At 41.1% G+C, this 20,042-nt stretch overlaps 1 protein-coding gene across 1 annotated transcript in view; it reads right to left on the bottom strand.

The window, feature by feature from the left end:
• The window catches only part of MEI4 (meiotic double-stranded break formation protein 4), a 198,503-nt gene that overhangs the window by 159,003 nt on the left and 19,458 nt on the right, over nucleotides 1–20,042 (bottom strand). The gene's annotated exons all lie outside the window — the stretch shown is intronic.

Below are 20,042 nucleotides of genomic sequence, written 5' to 3'. Positions count from 1 at the left end.
AACTTAAGAAGGAAAAGAAAAGCACTGTATATATAAGGACCCACCAGTAGTTTCATGTTCCTTTTACAGAAAATATAAGGCAAGATATTAAGTTGGAGAAATATGTAGAGGCCGGTCACAAAAGATCTTAAAAGAGATATTAAGGACCTCAGAATTTATATGTAGAGTGTAGAGTGAGTGTAAGTTGGAAAAATTATCTATATACCCACACATATACCTAATATATAAAAATAAATATATAAACAATGTATATATGTATGTGTACTTATTTATAATTATTAAGTATATCTGTCTATATCTATGTATATATATGTGTGTGTGTGTGTGTGTGTGTGTGTATGTCACAGATCCTTGAAACTATATATATAACCACCAGAATTTTCCGACATCAGCTGAGACATACTGCAGTTCAGGCTTAACTTAGTAACTTCGGGTCATTTTGTGACAGAGATGCCATCGTAAACACAAAAAGGCTGTTGTTTGTAAAATGATTATCAGTAAAACGTACACACAAAATTCTCACTGAATGTTCTACAGCACATGCATACATCTATGCAACCACATCTGAGAAATACTGACGTCAGCAGTGGAAGCAGAATGGGGCAATAAACAGTATAACGTAGGAAAGTGAAATGGTCGCATTTTCATTTCACAGATCACTCTATGGGCTTTGTGAAGGGCACACTGGAGAAGGACCCAGTGAGACACTGAAAGATCAGTTCAGTCACTCCTATCAGTCCTGATATCAAGTGATGAGAGAAATGAAACAAGCAGTTACAGTGGAAGACTGGAAAGGAAACACAAAGGGAAGCCAGCTGACTGACTGACAGGCATCAGAGTAGAGTAGGAATAAATGCATCCCGTGATTCTGAATTAGGTGACTGGGTGGACGATGGTGCTACCAAGTGATCAGTAAAAATACAAACAGAAAAATGGCTTAGGAGAAACAAAGAGAAGCTAGTCTTGGCCATGTAAACTTCGAAGCAACCAGAGGAAATCTAGGTGAAGATATTCACCTGGAAACTGGCGACACGAGCCAAAGGATGGGGAAAAGGTCTAGACTGAAACTACATTTTAGGAGCCATCAGTGTGCAGGTGGGATGTGGAAGAATGAAAATGGTAATGATCACTTGGGGAGGGGATGAGCAGTGGCCAGAGCAGAGGCTCCAAGAGGGACCCTGAGAAGTATCAATCTGAGGGCTGAGTACAGAAAAGACAATCACCAGGGAGACAGAGAAGAAACAGTTAAAGAGGTACAAGCAGAATAAAAACAACAGTGTCATGAAAGGCTAGGGAATAGTTTCAAGGAGAATTACATGCAGGAGGGAAGTCCAATAAAATGCAGAGCTAAAAAAACACGTCGGAATTACCAGCTAGAAAATCACCAGCGATCAAGTCCAAAGCAGCTTCGGTCAGTCGGGGCGGTGGGCAGAAGCCACAGTGAGCAGACTGAAGCGTGATGGGGAAAGTCACAAAGACAGTGAAGAGTGGCGAAGGCTTCTGAGGACCTGGGTCGGGACAGCTTAACACAGAGAGTAACTGCAGGCAAACATGGCCGGACACACTGGGAGAAACATGAGCAACTATAGATTATGAAGAAAAAAGCTGGAGAGGCAAAAGCTGGAGGCAGGAGAGAAAATAGGTGGGGCGGGACTCGGGAGCAGGCGGAAGGAGACTGAGTCGAGGACCAGTGGATGGGTTGCACTTACTGATGAGGAAGGAGTTTCCCCACACCCACCCACCCCCAGGCTGAAGGAAATAGGATGAGAATGTACAGGGATGTAAAAATACCCCTGGCACATAGGAAGTGAAAGGAGATCTCATCCAAGTCTTTAAAATTTTTTTTTTATTTTGGAGACGGGGGACACTAGTTGAACAGGACATAAAAACAATGGCAAAAGCAGCATCCTCTCCCTGCCCCAGCATAAACTGGAAATCTATCTAATTTACTGCTCTTTTTTCCTTCAGTAAAATGAGAAGCTGATGAGGCAGAAGCAGAGGATTAAGCTGTAATTTAGCATGCATTCATTTAACAAGTGTCTACTATGACCACTACAAGTGTGCAAGTGTGTGCTTGGGAATTATCACTACAGTATCTGTACTCCAAGTTAGGGAGGTGATGCAGCCAATCCCCAAATGTGGTGGTGCCCAGAGCAGTGAACTGTCAGCAACATGTTTAACGACACGTGGCTGTTTCTATATTAAAACAGGCAGACAACATGTTCCTTTGAAGCCAACAGACATTTCCTTTTTCGTAGGAGCAAAGGAAAAACATTTGAAATCACTTCTCAAGACATCCATCTCACACTTCACACAAGTAAAACAGGGGGTACTACGGTAATTATTCAGGTAGATGACATATTTCTTTCACAAAATTCAAAAAGGTTCTCCACTAAGAAAGTGAACATAAGTTTAAATATTTTATTAACCTGCTCAATTTTCCAGCAAAGTAAGCTGAACTTCACAGGTGATGATTTCAGGGAAGACTCATAAAATGAATTCTCCCAACAACTAAGTTGGGAAGCAAAAGCTGCTTTCTTGTTTCTGCTTCTCACTCACTCCTCACTGGCGTGCCTTTGGGCAAGTAATGATCATGCCATCTCATCTCCAGGTGCTCACAGGTGCAAATTTGAAGGGAGTAGTTCTAGACGCATGGGCTCTGGTGATAGGAGTACACAAAACCGAGTACCATTCTTCCTCTCTGGTTTGTTTCTGTGTCCTCAGAGCAGAGTGATAAGGCCATATGCTGAGGATGACAATTACTAAAGTCATGCTACCAAATCGAAGAAAAGAATCTATATTCACGTTTCACTTTACAAAGTAGCTCCAGGGAATAATTCAATTGTTCAGAGGAACCCTGGAAAGTGTGCTGTTATCCCTAATTTACCAATAAGGACATAAAACACAGGCTCAACTTGATGAAGAGGCCTGAGAAAAGCCACACAGTGAGCAAGGAAAACCAAGCCTCCTGTTTCAAGGCCTTCCAACCACGGCAAAGAGGTCTGTGTGTTTCCATACCAGCTTCTGTACATTTCCACTATGGCATTCATCAATTTCTTTTTTTTTTTTAATAAATTTATTTATTTACTTATTTTTGGCTGCATTGGGTCTTCCTTCATTGCTGCACACGGGCTTTCTCTAGTTGTGGTGAGCAGGGACTACTCTTCGTTGTGGTGCGCGGGCTTCTCATTGCGGTGGCTTCTCTTGTTGTGGAGCACGGGCTCTGGGCACGCGGGCTTCAGTAGTTGTGGCACGCGGGCTCAGCAGTTGTGGCTCACAGGCTCTAGAGTGCAGGCTCAGTAGTTGTGGCGCATAGGCTTAGTTGCTCCATGGCATGTGGGATCTTCCCAGACCAGGGCTCGAACCCATGTCTCCTGCACTGGCAGGCGGATTCTTAACCACTGTGCCACCAGGGAAGCCCCCATCAATTTCTATATGTTATCCACTTGTTTCTGGGCTCTTGAATGGCAGAAGTCCTGTCTCTTGTCATCTTTGTGGTCCCCTCACTGAGTAATGTTATCATCTGTAGAAGACACCTTATCAGGGGAAATGCTTAGGGCGACAACCTGCTGCTGGCTGAGACAGACCTCCTCTCATCCCTCAATATTCACGGTGCACCGCGATTTTACACCAAACTGCGACAATTACATACACAGATAAATCAAACAGAACAGATAGAAAGACAGAAAGAATATGGTTATTCCAATAATAACTGATAATGTCTCAGAGTACTTGCTAACAAAAAGCCAATAATTTACTTTTTATAGTATTTACTACTTCTGGTAACCAATAACCAATTAATTTCCTCTTCTATTTGTCCTCAGTGATGAAACTGTGTAGAAATGCAAACAGCATTAGCACTGGAAACCAACACTTTCAGGGTGGAAACCCCTCACTGCCTACTAAATAAAGTAAATAATAGTGGGCAAATGTTCCTATTGTATATATTCTTATAAAATGAAAAAGACAAACAGGGGGAAAAAGCTTTCCTAGAGAGGATTAAACATTTTCAGTGATACTGAATATATTAACAGGTTATAATCTTGCAATAGTCATAAATGAAATATTTATTCATAAAACAAGATTTTTAAATATCCACCCTTATTTGGGTAACACAGAGCATGGAAACAGAAAAGGATCCCTGTCTCTTTAAATGAATCTTACATAACCACAATCAGATTTCACTCATTTGCTTGGATGACTTTTCTCAACATAAATCGCCAAGCATGGCTAACAAAGGAGAGGAGAGAAAATGAAGCCATGCTCCTGCAACTTTTTGTAATTCCTGTTGTTCCAGGAGGGATTAAGGTAAAGCAGAAGTCAAATGATGCTTCTTTCTTAACTTGTTATTGGGCTGAAGGGACTGAGGACTGTAATTTCCCTCCAAGTCACTGGATATGATCTAATTAACACATGTGTTATTAGATTTAAAAGAGATAATAAACTACACACACACACAAACTGATCAAGGACAGTCCAGTACATATGAAATGCAAATATTATCTATTATTGTTAAATGATTATAGATGTCAAGAATCTAAATTATGCTGAAGTGTGAAACCATATACAAAAGTACATGAAATAAGATAGCAATTAAAACTACATTCTGCCTAAAATATTCTACAGTCTCTCCCATACACTGGATCCCACAGACCTTCTATTCCACTTTACTGGACCCTTAACTCTTCCATTTTCTTGCAGTTGTTAAATTCCACTTTAATCCACTTACCATTTCAGAGTGGATCGCAAGCATACTTAACAAAACAGAGCCAGTGCCCTCTTGCCACACATCCTGCCCTAGAAATGCTCACCCTTGAACAGTAAATATATATTCTGCTGCCCCCCGCAAAATATTCACACCCACATCAACTTTCATGCCTTTTCTCATCCATTTCCACAGTTCCTACTTCATTTATAAAAGAACCAGCTGTTTAAAATGCATCTTTACACCTTGCAAACCCCATGAACTCTATGTTTATAAAACTGAACAAGTCATCTTCACACTCGCACACACACACAACACAATTAATGTTTCTCCTATGTGCTATCTATGTCAGCTGACAGCAGGACTATGCCTCCAGTCACCAGGCCTGGGGAGAGGAACCAGCCTCATCCCCCTCTTTTTCCTATCCTACACACACACTGCAATGCCACATTATGTTGGTTCTACCTTCTGCACGTGTGCAAATCAGGACCCTCCAGAGAAACAGAACCAATAGGGTAGAAAGAGAGACAGAGAAGTAAATTTATTATGAGGAATTGGCTCACATGATTATGGAAACTGAGAAATTCCTAGATCTGCATTCAGCAAGCTGGAGCCCCAGGAGAGCTGAGGTGTGAGTTCCCGTCTGAAATTCAGCAGGTTCCAGACCCAAGAAGAGCCAAGGTTTCAGTTCAGATTGAGTCCAAAGGCAGGAAAATACAGACATCCCAGCTCAGAAGCAGTCAGGCAGGAGGACTTCTCTCTCAATTTTCTTAAATTTACCGAGGCTTGATAATGTGACCCAAGATGTGATCTATCCTGGAGAATGTTCCATGTGCACTTGAGAAGAAAGTGTAACCTGCTGTTTTTGGATGGAGTGTCCTATAAATATCAATTAAATCTATCTGGTCTATCGTGCTATGTAAAGCTTGTGTTTCCTTATTAATTTTCTGTCTGGATGAGCTGTCCATTGGTGTAAGTGAGGTGTTAAAGTCCCCCACTATTATTGTATTACTGGCCATTTCCTCTTTTATAGCTGTTAGCAGTTGCCTTATGTATTGAGGTGCTCCTATACTGGGTGCATATATATTTATAATTGTTATATCTTCTTTTTGGATTGATCCCTTGATCATTATGTAGTGTCCTTCCTTGTCTCATAACATTCTTTATTTTAAAGTCTACTTTATCTGATATGAGTATTGCTACTCCAGCTTTCTTTTGATTTGAATTTGCATGGAATATCTTTTTCCATCCCCTCACATTCAGTCTGTATGTATCCCTACGTCTGAAGTGGGTCTCTTGTAGACAGCACACATACGGGTCTTGTTTTTGTATCCATTTAGTGAGCCTATGTCTTTTGGTTGGAGCATATAATCCACTCACATTTAAGGTAATTATCGATATGTATGCTCCTATTACCATTTTCTTAAATGTTTGGGGTTTGTTTTAGGTCCTTTTCTTCCCTTTTGTTTCCCACTTAGAGAAGTTCCCTTAGCATTTGTTGTAGAGATAGTTTGGTGGTGCTGAATTCTCTTAGCTTTTGCTTGTCTGTAGAGCTTTTGATTTCTCTGTCGAATCTGAATGAGATCCTTTCTGGGTAGAGTAATCTTGGTTGTAGGTTATTCCCTTTCATCACTTTAAATATATCGTGCCACTCCTGGCTTGTAGAGTTTCTGCTGAGAAATCAGCTGTTATCGTTATGGGAGTTCTACTGTATATCATTTGTCATTTTTCCCTTGTTGCTTTTAATAATTTTTCTTTGTCTTTAATTTTTGTCAATTTGATTACTATGTGTCTTGGCATGTTTGTCCTTGGGTTTATCCTGCCTGGGGCTCTGTGCGCTTCCTGGCCTTGGGTGGCTATTTCCTTTCCCATGTTAGGGAAGTTTTCGACTATAAGCTCTTCAAATATTTTCTCAGTTCCTTTCTCTCTTTCTTCTCCTTCTGGGACCCCTAAAATGCAAATGTTGGTAAATTTAATGTTGTCCCAGAGGTCTCTTAAGCTGTCTTCATTTCTTTTCATTCTTTTTCCTTTATTCTACTTTGCAGCAGTGATTTCCACCATTCTGTCTTCCAAGTCACTTATTTGTTCCTCTGTCTCAGTTATTCTGCTATTGATTCCTTCTAGTGTATTTTTCATTTCAGTTATTGTATTTTTCATCTGTTTGTTTGTTCTTTAATTCTTCTACGTCTTTGTTAAATGTCCTTGCATCTTCTCAATCTTTGCCTCCATTCTTTTTCTGACGTCCTGGATCATCTTCACTATCATTACTCTGAATTCTTTTTCTGGAAGGTTGCCTACCTCCACTTCATTTAGTCGTTTTTCTGGGGTTTTATCTTGTTCCTTCATCTGGTACATAGTCCTCTGCCTTTTCATCTGGTCTTTCTGTGAATGTGATTTTCATTCAACAGGCTGCAGGATTGTAGCTCTTCTTGCTTCTGCTATCTGCCCTCTGGTGGATGAGGCTATCTAAGAGGCTTGTGCAAGTTTCCTGATGGGAGGGACTGGTGGTGGGTAGAGCTGGGTGTTGCTCTGGTGGGCAGATCTCAGTAAAACTTCAATCCGCTTGTCTGCTGATGGGTGGGGCTGAGTTCCCTCCCTGTTGGTTGTTTGGCCTGAGGCAACCCTGCACTGGAGCCTACAGGCTCTTTGGTGGGGCTAGTGGCGGACTCCAGGAGGGCTCAAGCCGAGGAGTATCTCCCAGAACTTCTACTGGCAGTGTCCTTGTCCCTATGGTGAGCCACAGCAGCCCCCCACCTCTGCAGGAGACCCTCCAACACTAGCAGGTAGGTCTGGTTCAGTCTCCTATGGGGTTACTGCTCCTTCCTCTGGGTCCCGATGTGCACACTACTTTGTGTGTGCCCTCTAAGAGTGGAGTCCCTGTTTCCCCCAGTCCTGTCGAAGTCCTGCAATCAAATCTCCCTAGCCTTCAAAGTCTGATTCTCTGGGATTTCCTCCTCCTGTTGCTGGAACCCCAGGTTGGGAAGCCTGATATGGGGCTCAGAACCTTCACTCCAGTGGGTGGACTTCTGTGGTATACGTGTTCTCCAGTCTGTGAGTCGCCCACCCAGCGGTTATCAGATTTGATTTCATTGTGATTGCGCCCCTCCTACCGCCTCACTGCAGCTTCTCCCTTGCCTTTGGATGTGGGGTATCTTTTCTGGTGTTCCAGTGTCTTCCTGTTGATGATTGTTCAGCAGTTAGTTGTGATGTCAGTGGTCTTGCAAGAGGGACTAAGCACACGTCCTTCTACTCTGCCATTTTGAACCAATCTCTAAATTTAATAATAATCACTCACTTGTACATTGAACAACTTAAAAGTAATGTTTACACTACCTGGTGGCCAATTTGGAAAAGCTATTTTAAAATGAATTCATCTTCTAATAGACAATTTTCAGTTTAAAGGAACTGTTTGACTTCTGCCTCTGGAAGGGTATATTTTAGCATATGACAAAGCATGTTTAAGAAATTCTGACCAAGAAAAGGCTGCAGTTTTGTTTAATCCCTCTCTCGAAGCCTGCATTACAAGTCTAAATTTGAATACACCAAGACAGGCAGTAATATCAAATGCATGAAATTATAAACTAATGAAATAACTGTCTTAGCTGGACTGTCTTCGCTGCATGAGAGTCACAAAACAAAACAGTGTATTTGTGTGCCTGGCTGGTTCAGGACCATATGACAGTATGATTCCTCCTGCCTTCGATGCTCAAACTCTGGACTTTCCTGGTTATCCCGATACTCTTTCTCCCAAGTCATCCTCTAGTTCCCAAAGTAAACCATCCTCATGGCTGTGCCTTTGGCTTTCCCCCCCTGTTCTAACTTCCTAGACATCCCCACCTTTCCTACAGCCTCAAAGAATTCCTTTGGGCAGATGATTCCCAAACCTCTATCTCCAATCCTACTCCCCTCCCAAGCTCAAGCCCCTAGGTATCTTGATGTGACCTGTCCTCTCAACATTAAACCACAAATGTCCAAAACAAATCATCACCTTCACCTACACTTGGTCCAGCTTCCAAACAATGGTGCTACGACTTTCCAGTCTCCAATGTTTGAACCCCAAGAGTCAACTCTGACTTCTTCCTTGACCCCTCCTTTACACTCCACTGACAAATAACATGACCCTCCCTCACCCTTCTGCTCCTCAGAATCACTAAATTGGTTCCCCTTTTAGGGCATTTATGCTGAACATTCGCTCTGCCTCGGTTGCTCTCCCCACAACCCATTCCTAATTTTCTCAAGGCTGGTTCCTCCTTATCATTCAAGTGTCTGTTTAAAGTCACTTCTTCAGGGAGGCCTTCCCTGACCACTCAGTCTAAAGATGTCACCAGATTAGCCTCTGTCACATCTCCCTGTTTTCATTCTCTGAATCTCCTTGTCACTGCCTGATCATTTCTTGCTGGTAAAATCTGTCTCACCCACAAGAATGTGGGCTCTATGAGAGTCTTGGACTGCCTGGTTTACTGCCATAGCCCAGAGCCTGGAATACTGAGTAAGAGTCCAATAAATATTACTCAGTAAATAAAAATCTTTTTATATCACCTCTTTATTTCTATGCCAAAATAATTACATGTGAGACGTGGGCTATGACAATGATGTTCCCATCTTCAATCTCTTCCCTCCCCAAACAATTCTAAACACGCAGCCCAATTACACTGCCTGAATAATATTATCCCTCAGGTCACCTAGAGGAATCACTTTCGGAAAGAATACTGCTTGGCATGTGCAGAGCACACACCCAATAAATGTTGGTTTCTCTTCTATTCTCCTGCTGGAAAATCTCCAAGGGCCCCTTACTGCCTATAGAATAAAGTACGTTTCCCACTGGCTGTCACACCTCTTCTTAATAGGCTCCAACCTGGTTTTTCATCTTATTTTCCAGAATACCTCTTCATGCCCCACATGCCCTAGTCAAATTAAACCATTTGCCAGTAGTAGATTCTTGTGTCCCTAATTTACACTGTTCCTTCTTGCCTGAACTACTCTAGTATCAATAGCTTTCTAAATCCTACCCATCCTTCAGGGTCAGCAACTTCCTCCAAAAAGACATTTAAGAGACCTAGTTCTCTAAGGCAAAAGAATCACCTTCTCTCTCCTCTGAACATCAGTATCAATCTCTGGACCACAGAGTCTCCCTGGGTACAATACGTGATACGATTTTGTTCCCAATAGACTCAGCAGGGCTCAGACCTTATCCCTCTCTGTCATCCTCACTTCGTTTGTAACTGACAGCTAGTGAATAAAAAGGGGCTGATTAAATGTACAAGAGAATTTCTCTAAAGAAAAGAATTACTGGGATAAAATTAGGAGCTGATAAGAAGTGCCTTCTCCTTGGATGCAATCATTTAGGGGTCAGAGACGTGCAGTATAGGGAAAATGCAGAGTCCTAATTCCTAACAAATGGGAAGTGTGAGGCTGAGAGATGGTGGGTACTTCTACTGATGCCAGTATCACAGCCCCATAGAATAACATGAAAACTATGAAAAGACAACTCACTATCAAGTGAACTGATGACTCTACTGGCATAACTTCCACTCATCAGTGTGTGGGTGTTATGAATACCACGGGGAACTGGCAAAAATAATAAAATGACTGAAGTCAGCAATATACCACATTCACTGGCCTCCTAATACTGTGGATGCCAAACCACATAGCTCTCTACCATCTCACCCGTTACCTTTCCTGTTGAGATCCCACACACCTTCAATCTCTCTTTGACCAAGCCTCTTCCAAGAGAATTTGCCTGAATTTGTCTTCCACCAAACCGCTGAAAGCACTGCTTTGACTTCAGCTCTTGGCCTCAGGGCTCCCCCTGCTCACAGAGTACACTGCTGAGATGGCACCTTGAAGCTGGCTTGGTCCCCTAGCCTTCCTGCTAGACAACTGAAATTGACATTCATTTCCACCAGATGTGTCCTCTTCACTCTCTTTATCAGAAAACAAAAGCACTGAGATCTTTTACCCAGTTCAATGTTTCCACAACCATAAAGGGAACACACTAAACATAGGCCTTCCTAGGTACGGTAATCAGTTTCCGTGGGAGGACTCTAGGACCCTGAGTTTTACAAGAACATCTCAGAGGAGTCCCATAATTGAGAAAACTTCAAAAACACTGCTGTGCTCTGCTCCCAAATCACGCACTCAGCCCGCTTCGTTAGTTTTTTGCTGGGCTCAAAGCCTCCCGCCTGTGTCTAAGAAGCTACACTGACCCTACAGCAGTGGTTTTCAACCTTGCTGGACATTACAGTGACGTGCATGCTAGACCACACCCCATGCCAAGGACATCAGAATCTCCAGGGCTGCGGACCAGATATTAATATTTTTTAAAACTCCCCAAGTGATTCCAGTGTCAGGAACATGACCTTAGATCAATTCATGTTTGTTCTGCTTTCTTAGGAGAGCAGGGGAGTGGGCTGTGCCCCCTTCGTGCCATCTCCACCCCTGCCTTCCAACCTCCTAGAAAAGCCTTTCTCCTTCCTCTCTACACGTTCATGTTTAATTCATGTTGAACCTTTCAGAGTTCAGCTGGGATGCCACTCCCTTTTCAGGGTTCACCTTTACCACAGAATTTTCTCTTTTGTAATTGGAGAGCCTCATATAGCCTAGCTGTCTGCTTCCTGCCTTATCCTAAGACAGTGGCACCTGCCTTATGGACTGCAGCGTTGGATTCTACCCAGCAGCCCTGCCTCTCCTCCCATTTATGTTCTCCACACAGCAGCCAGGGCAAAAAGCTTCAAACTCCTGCTCAATACCTACCAAAGGATTCCACTCTCCTTAAAGTCCCACCCACTGGAACAAGCCCCACATAACCTGTGCTCCTGCCGTGCCTCAGGCCTCCTCCCCCGCCTCTATTCCTCACTCTGCTCCCCAGCCATGCCATCCACTTTCTGCTAACTAAGTACACATGCTACTTCCTGCCTCGGGGCCACTTGGATGACCCTGCTCCTTCAGGAGTCAGCTCCATCTCCTCTCCTTCTCACGAGGTCTCACTGACAACACAGTCTAAGTCGGCAGCCCTACCCCATCCCCAGACACTACATCACTTCAACCTGGTTTAGCATCTCCACAGCTTTTAACACTCTCGGAATTTTTCTTGCTTATAGGTTTACTTGCTATTGTCTGTCCCCGCCCCCACTCCATAGGAATATAAATTCTATTTCTTCTGTTATTTTCATCACCACTCCAGAAATTAAGTTTCTGTGGAATAAAGAAATTAATGAATTAATCAACGAATGAATAAACATGAATAAATATAACTTAAAACAAATTTATATACATCACATGTAGTATCTTTACAAGTGACTATCTCAAGAGCTCTTGCCTCTCTAATCATACCATAAACTTATAATGGCACCAAGTAAACCTCTTCTCCTTTTCCAGCCTTGAAAGTCAAGCACTGTACTGAGCAAATATCATCTTTAGTATGTACAAGTTGATATTTCTTGCTATTTTAGAAGATCCTCTGTACTGAATTCAAAAAGATATGTGTTTTTCAGCATATTACACTTTCTTCCCAAGCGCTCATGGAACATTCTCCAGGTTAGGTCATATCTTGGGTCACAGATCAAGCCTCAGTAAATTTAAGAAAAATGAAATTGTATCAAGTATCTTTTCCAACCACAACGCTCTGAGACTAGATATCAATTACAGGAAAAAATCTGTAAAAAATACAAAAACATGGAGGCTAAAAAATATACTACTAAATAACCAAGAGATCACTGAAGAAATCAAAGGAAAACTAAAAAAATACCTAGAAACAAATAATGAAAACATGAAAACCCAAAACCTATGGGATGCAGCAAAAGCAGTTCGAAGAGGGAAGTTTATAGCAATACAATCCTACCTCAAGAAACAAGAAACATCTCAAATAAACAACCTAACATTACACCTAAAGCAGTTAGAGAAAAAAGAACAAACCCCCCCCAAAGTTAGCAGAAGGAAAGAAACCATAAAGATCACAGCAGAAATAAATAAAAAAGAAATGAAGGGAACGATAGCAAAGATCAGTAAAACTAAAACCTGGTTCTTTGAGAAGATAAACAAAATTGATAAACCATTAGCCAGACTCATCAAGAAAAAAAGGGAGAAGACTCAAATCAACAGAATTAAAAATGAAAAAGGAGTAGTAACAACTGACCCTGCAGAAACACAAAGGATCATGAGTGATTACTACAAGCAACTATATGCCAATAAAATGGACAACCTGGAAGAAATGGAAAAATTCTTAGAAAAGCAGAACCTTCTGAGACTGAACCAGGAAGAAAAAGAAAACATAAACAGACCAATCACAAGCACTGAAATTGAAACTGCGATTAAAAATCTTCCTTCCCAGGACCAGATGGCTTCATAGGCAAATTCTATCAAACACTTAGAGAAGAGCTAACACCTATCCTTCTCAAAGTCTTCCAAAATATAGCAGAGGGAGGAACACTCCCACACCAATTCTATGAGGCCACCATCACCCTGATACCAAAACCAGAAAAAGATGCCACAAAAAAAGAAAACTACAGGTCAATATCACTGATGAACATAGATGCAAAAATCTGCAAGAAAATACTAGCAAAGAGAATCCAACAGCACATTAAAAGGATCATACACCATGATCAAGTGGGGTTTATCCCAGGAATGCAAGGATTCTTCAATATACGCAAATCAATCAATGTGATAAACCATATTAACAAATTGAAGGAGAAAAATCATATGATCTCAATAGATGCAGAAAAAGCTTTCAACAAAATTCAACACTCATTTATGATAAAAACCCTCCAGAAAGTAGGCATAGAAGTAACTTACCTCAACATAATAAATGCCATATATGACAAACTCACAGCCAACATTGCTCTCAATGGTGAAAAACCAAAATCATTTCTGCTAAGATCAGGAACAAGACAAGGTTGTGCACTCTCATCACTATTACTCAACATAGTTTTGGAAGTTTTAGCCACAGCAATCAAAGAAAAAGAAATTAAGGGATTCTGAATAGGTAAAGAAGAAGTAAAGCTGTCCCTGTTTGCAGATGACATGATACTATACATAGAGAATCCTAAAGATGCTACCAGAAAACTACTAGAGCTAATCAATGAATTTGGAAAGTAGCAGGATACAAAATTAATACACAGAAATCGCTTGCATTTCTATACACTAATGATGGAAAATCTGAAAGAGAAAATAAGGAACAAATACCATTTACCACTGCAACAAAAAGAATAAAATACCTAGGAATAAACCTACCTAAGGAGACAAAAGACCTGTATGCAGAAAACTATAAGACACTGATGACAGAAATTAAAGATGATACCAGCAGATGGAGAGATATGTTCTTGCATTGGAAGAATCAACATTGTGAAAATGACTATACTACCCAAAGCAATCTACAGATTCAACGCAATCCCTATCAAACCACCAATGGCATTTTTCACAGAACTAGAACAAAAGATTTCACAATTTGTATGGAAACACAAAAGACCCCGAATAGCCAAAGCAATCTAGAGAAAGAAAAATGGAGCTGGAGGAATCAGGCTCCTGGACTTCAGACTATACTACAAAGCTACAGTAATCAAGAGAGTATGGTTCTGGAACAGAAACAGAAATATAGATCAATGGAACATGATAGAAAGCTCAAAGATAAATCCACGCACATATGGTCACCTTATCTTTGATAAAGGAGGCAAGAATACACAATGGAGAAAAGACAGCCTCTTCAATAAGTGGTGCTGGGAAAACTGGACAGCTACATGTAAAAGAATGAAATTAGAACACTCCCTAACACCATACACAAAAATAAACTCAAAGTGGATTAAAGACCTCAGTGTAAGGACAGACACCATAAAACTCTTAGAGGAAAACATAGGCAGAACACTCTATGACATAAATCACAGCAAGATTCTTTTTGACCCACCTCCTAGAGAAATGGAAATAAAAACAAAAATAAACAAATGGGACCTAATGAAGCTTAAAAGCTTTTGCACAGCAAAGGGAACTACAAACAAGATGAAAAGACAACCCTCAGAACGGGAGAAAATATTTGCAAATGAATCAAGGGATAAAAGATTAATCTCCAAAATATATAAACAGCTTATGCAGCTCAATATTAAAAAAACCAACAACCCAATCCAAAAATGGGCAGAAGACCTAAATAGACATTTCTCCAAAGAAGACATACAGATGGCCAAGAAGCACGTGAAAAGTTGCTCAACATCACTAATTACTAGAGAAATGCAAAGCAAAACTACAATGAGGTATCACCTCACACCAGTTAGAATGGGCATCATCAGAAAATCTACAAACAACAAATGCTGGAGAGGATGTGGAGAAAAGGGTACCCTCTTGCACGCTTGGTGGGAATGTAAATTGATACAGCCACTATGGAGAACAGTATGGAGGTTCCTCAAAAAACTAAAAATAGAACTACCATACGACCCAGCAATCCCACTACTGGGCATATACCCTGAGAAAACCATAATTCAAAAAGAGTCATGTACCACAGTGTTCATTGCAGCTCTATTTACAATAGCCAGGACAATGTTCATTGCAGCTCTATTTACAATAGCCAGGACATGGAAGCAACTTAAGTGTCCATCAACTGATGAATGGTTAAAGAAGATGTGGCACATATATACAATGGAATATTACTCAGCCATAAAAAGAAACGAAAGTGAGTTATTTGTAGTGAGGTGGATGAACCTAGAGACTGTCATACAGAGTGAAGTAAGTCAGAAAGAGAAAAACAAATACCATATTCTAACATATATATGGAATCTAAAAAAAAATAAAAAAGGTTCTGAAGCACCTAGGGGCAGGACAGGAATAAAGACGCAGACATAGAGAATAGACTTGAGGACACGAGGAGGGGGAAGGTTAAGCTGGGACGAAGTGAGAGGTGAGAGAGTGGCATGGATATATATACACTACCAAATGTAAAATAGATAGCTAGTGGGAAGCAGCCACATAGCACAGGGAGATCAGCTCGGTGCTTTGTGACCACCTAGAGGGGTGGGACAGGGAGGGTGGGAGGGAGACGCGAGAGGGAGGAGATATGGGGATATATGTATATGTATAGCTGATTCACTTTGTTATACAGCAGAAACTAACCATTGTAAAGCAGTTATACTCCAATAAAGATTTTTTAATGTGTTTTTTTAACCAACTTTCAGTTACCTGTAGTCCTCCAACCCCTAAACATGTACCTGAATTTTTACATTTACTGTATCACACCTGAACAAGCACAGCAAAAAGTCTCTTATTTTAATTCATCTTCCAATGTTGTCACCTTCAATCCCACTCTCTAAATTACATCCATCTTATTAGGTGCTGAACGACTTCTGAGTCTGCAATTGCAGGCTTTGCCTGCATGTGGCCGTTGATCTGCCTAATATAGAGCCAAGCACATTTCTGTCTAACTGACGTGCACCTGTTCAGATCAAACAGACAGAGACCTCAGCCAGGAAACTGCTACAGGGATGCTCCAAGTCCGAGCTGCATCTGTGGAGATAAGGCCTTCCTCTGACTAGGATATCTCTGAAAGCCTGCCTCAGATAGGCTATTGGTTCTGGTTTCAAGATTTTATTGTATTTGTTAGTTTCCATCTGACATATCAAAACCAGTCTGGGAAATCTAGACTTTATTAAGAAGCTATCAAAAACTTATTGGGCAAGAAGATAATCATTTCTTTTCCCTAAAACCTTGCTGACAATCTCAGATACTAAGGAAACTGCTTTTGATGAAATAGAAGGAAGAAAAACCCCACAAAATTCAGGCAATTTTTCTAGGATCACTTAAAATATAATTTTATTTATACCCATAATGGGCAATACTACCTTCCAATGCCCCCTTCTTAGTTACTTCAGAATCAGTAACAGTTCAATCTTTCCCCAGGTAACTGCTAAACATGTATCTTCAAATAACTCAGGCTTCTCCAAGGAAATAATCTCATAGTCCTAGGATACACAAAACATTCATAAAATCCCCTTTAATCTTCAGTTCTGATGACTAAAGATAACGTTTCTCCCCAGGGAAGATGATTATAATACGAGCCATAAAACACACCAGTCCTCCTATTAGTGCCTTTCAGAGCCTTGATGTATGTACTTATCGTCCCCCAGGTTCTGGGAGTCCCCATAAATTCTGCTGACCCAGATGGGGGGACTCTGATCCAAGACCCTCACTGACCCTGCAGGGCTCAGAAATCAGCACTCACATCTGAGACATCCTCTCTCCCTTTCACATGGAGACGTCACTCCACCAGGACTCTGACAATGGATCTTGCTGGTACCAAAAAGACATTTTTAAATGTTGGTTCATTAAATACATGTTTCCTTTCCCTCTCAAAATGTGAAATATTTTTGACCTCATAATCAACTAAATCAATAAACAGCATATACATGTATCACTGTTATCACTGTTAAATAAAAAGTTCTTTCTTCAAACCACCAAATTTCAAAACGTTGAATCCAACTCTGAGCACTCTCTTTTTCTTCTCTCCCTACAGCCAGTTATTTGGTAAGCTGTATTATTTTTGTTTGTTTCAAAATGCATCACTTTGCCCCTTTTCATTCCCTGTTCCAGCATCCCAGGCCATGCTCTTCTCCTTTCGTGCTTAGAACACTACCATCTTCTCCTATCAGGCTTTCCTGCCTTCAGTATAGTTTCTCCCCCTCACCTGCAATCAATACCTTGCTGCTGGACTAACTCCAGTCCAAGTGCATAACTTTTAATGTCTCCTCATTATGGAAAATAAAGCCGGAACTTCATAAAAGCAATCATATATTCTGGTCCTGGACACACCACATCCACACCACGGGATGTTCTTTTCTTCCTGGGCTGTGTATTCCCATTTACTGAAGTTCTACGTGTCCTTCGAGGCTCACTCACATGCTCTCTCTTCCCTTAAGTGTTTCCTAATCACATTATGCCAGTTACTTTTCTATTATTATTCACGAAACTCATTGCCTACTGCATGTGGATGGGTTTTTCATATATATTCTACTTCTCTAGGCAAAGATGCTACTGAACAAAGGACCTCCTGGTCACTTGAATAAATGGACAGTCAACAGTTTCCACCTTGTTTGACCTCTCGCCTCATACATTTCCTCATTCTCAAATTACTCTCTTCATTTGGTTTATGTGATATTAACTTCAGATTTTCTCAAAACTAATTAGCCTCTTTTCTCTTTTCTATTTGCCAGCTGCTGTGGTTTGAATGTTCACGTCTCCTCCAAAATTCATAGGTTGAAATCCTAAGCCCCAGTGTGCTGGTTTAGGAAGTGGGATCTTTGGGAGGTGATTAGGTCGTGTGGGTGTAGCCCTCATGAGTGGGATCAGTGCCCTTACAGAGAGGCCCCGGAGAGGTCCCTCAGCCCTTCCACCATGTGAGGACACAGCGAGAAGGTGCTGCCTATAAACCAGGCAGCAAGCCCACACCAGACACCAAATCTGCTGGTGCCTTAATTTGGGACTTCTGAGCCTCCAGAAGTGTGAGAAATCAACGCCTGCTGTTTATGAGCCACTCAGTCTGTGGTATTTTTGTTATAACAGCCTGAAAAGTCTAAGACACCCACTTTTCCTCTCACCATTGTTCTTCATCCCAGCTGACGCCAAGCTGTTCTCCTCTGTTGCCCAGTTCACTGCAGTGCCTCTCAGTGGGTCTGTGTCCACCCAGCCTCAGCCCTCTGCAATCTGTCTCAGGCTGAAGCCCAGTGATCTTCTCCCACAATCATACTGTGTCACCCACCTGCTCAAAATACCTCAATAATGGTTTTCCAAGTATCCAACAGTGTCTCTCAGAATGGGATCTAAGCAGTGACCTTTTTCAAACTCTTCAGGTGATGCTAATGTGCACCCAAGTTTGGAAACCACTCCTCTAACTATATTTACCTCCACACCTCTGTGTTTTGTTTTGTTTTTATCTAGAACATTCTCCTACCCCTTATAAACCCGCCTATCCTGACTACTATTCAATCTCCAAATTTTAATTTAAATGCCTTCTCTGATGCTTAGATCAGATCAGATTCCTCTGAAATGGGCTCCACAGGACCTGTTATTACACATTAACTGTCTTCTCTTTGTGACTATAAACTCCAAACATCAGTCTTACACTATATCCTAAGCACTCAACACAGTGCCAGGCACAAGGTGGGTGGTCAGAGGTCCCTGCTAAATGGATATTATAACAGCATTACAAGAAAAGGGTTAGAAAAGCTCAGAGGTGAAAAGATTATTTCATCATGGAATCACATAAATTATCCTTTTCTTTAAAAACTCACAAGACTATCTGAAAATATGAATAACAGCCCTAGACTGACAGACAATCCAGAAATAGAAAAACACTGTAATTGACCAATTTTGAATTTCATTTCACTGTGGAATAAAACATTTGAGGGATGACATAATAGCTCATCATATGCCTTAAGTATGTGAGCTAATTATAGGCTTGTTACAAAGACCAAGAGTCATTCACATGCCACTGTCTGGAGACACACGCATTTTTAGAGCTAACATTCTTTTTTTAAGTACAGTCTATCTGCCAGTAAAGTCCCAAATGACAACTCTGTAAGAACATATGGATATGGCCAAAAGTCACATACTTAATTCTGTAGAGTCTGTTCCCTAGTATAAGGAGACAAGGTAAAAATAGCCTTAATTCTGATAAAAGAGGCATAACCAGAGAGAGCTCAAATAGTCAATTATTACACTGTCAATTATGGTTAAAATTTATTCTTTGGTAAAAAGGAAAGCTCAAAGTCAGTTTTCTGCAGACACCTTATTGCTAACCAAGCAGAACTCATTTCCACTGCTTTTTACTATTGTGATCTTCCTGAAAATAAAGTTCACTCTCAGGAGTTCTGGTTTCCATAACTTGAAAGGCTGAGTTATAAAGCAGTACAGCACAGCTTTAGTATTACAGTTCATCCATCCATCACTCATTGTAAAAATCAGTGGTCTAGGAAATTAAATAAACTTGACCAAAAGTGCAGCATAATCTCTTGCCATTAAAAAAATGAAATGAACACACATTTTTCAGGGAGAAAATAAACCAAACTAAGTATATCCTGTCTTGCCAGACCAGAGGATTTCACAGAGCTTATATTGTATTCAATTTAATTCATCAGATATGTGTTGGGTGCCACTATGTAAAGGCACTAGAATAAGGCGTGAGAGGACTCAAAGGGTAAAGAAGGCAAGGCCTCCTACCATCAGGGAATGAGAAAAAGGCAGGCCAAGAACAAGCTCTACCACAGGCAAAAATGCATCATTGTCAAACTGAGGTCCATGTGATGCTACAGGAACCTGAAGGAATCAGTTCTGACCAGGGAGAAGCCAGAAAGACCTCATGTGGTATGAG

Source organism: Monodon monoceros, unplaced genomic scaffold, assembly GCF_005190385.1.
Source record: "Monodon monoceros isolate NGI ecotype Baffin Bay Population unplaced genomic scaffold, NGI_Narwhal_1 Super_Scaffold_15, whole genome shotgun sequence".
Taxonomy (NCBI): Eukaryota; Metazoa; Chordata; class Mammalia; order Artiodactyla; family Monodontidae; genus Monodon; species Monodon monoceros.
Note: the sequence above shows the minus strand (reverse complement) of the source record. Positions and strands in the feature narration are given on the sequence as shown.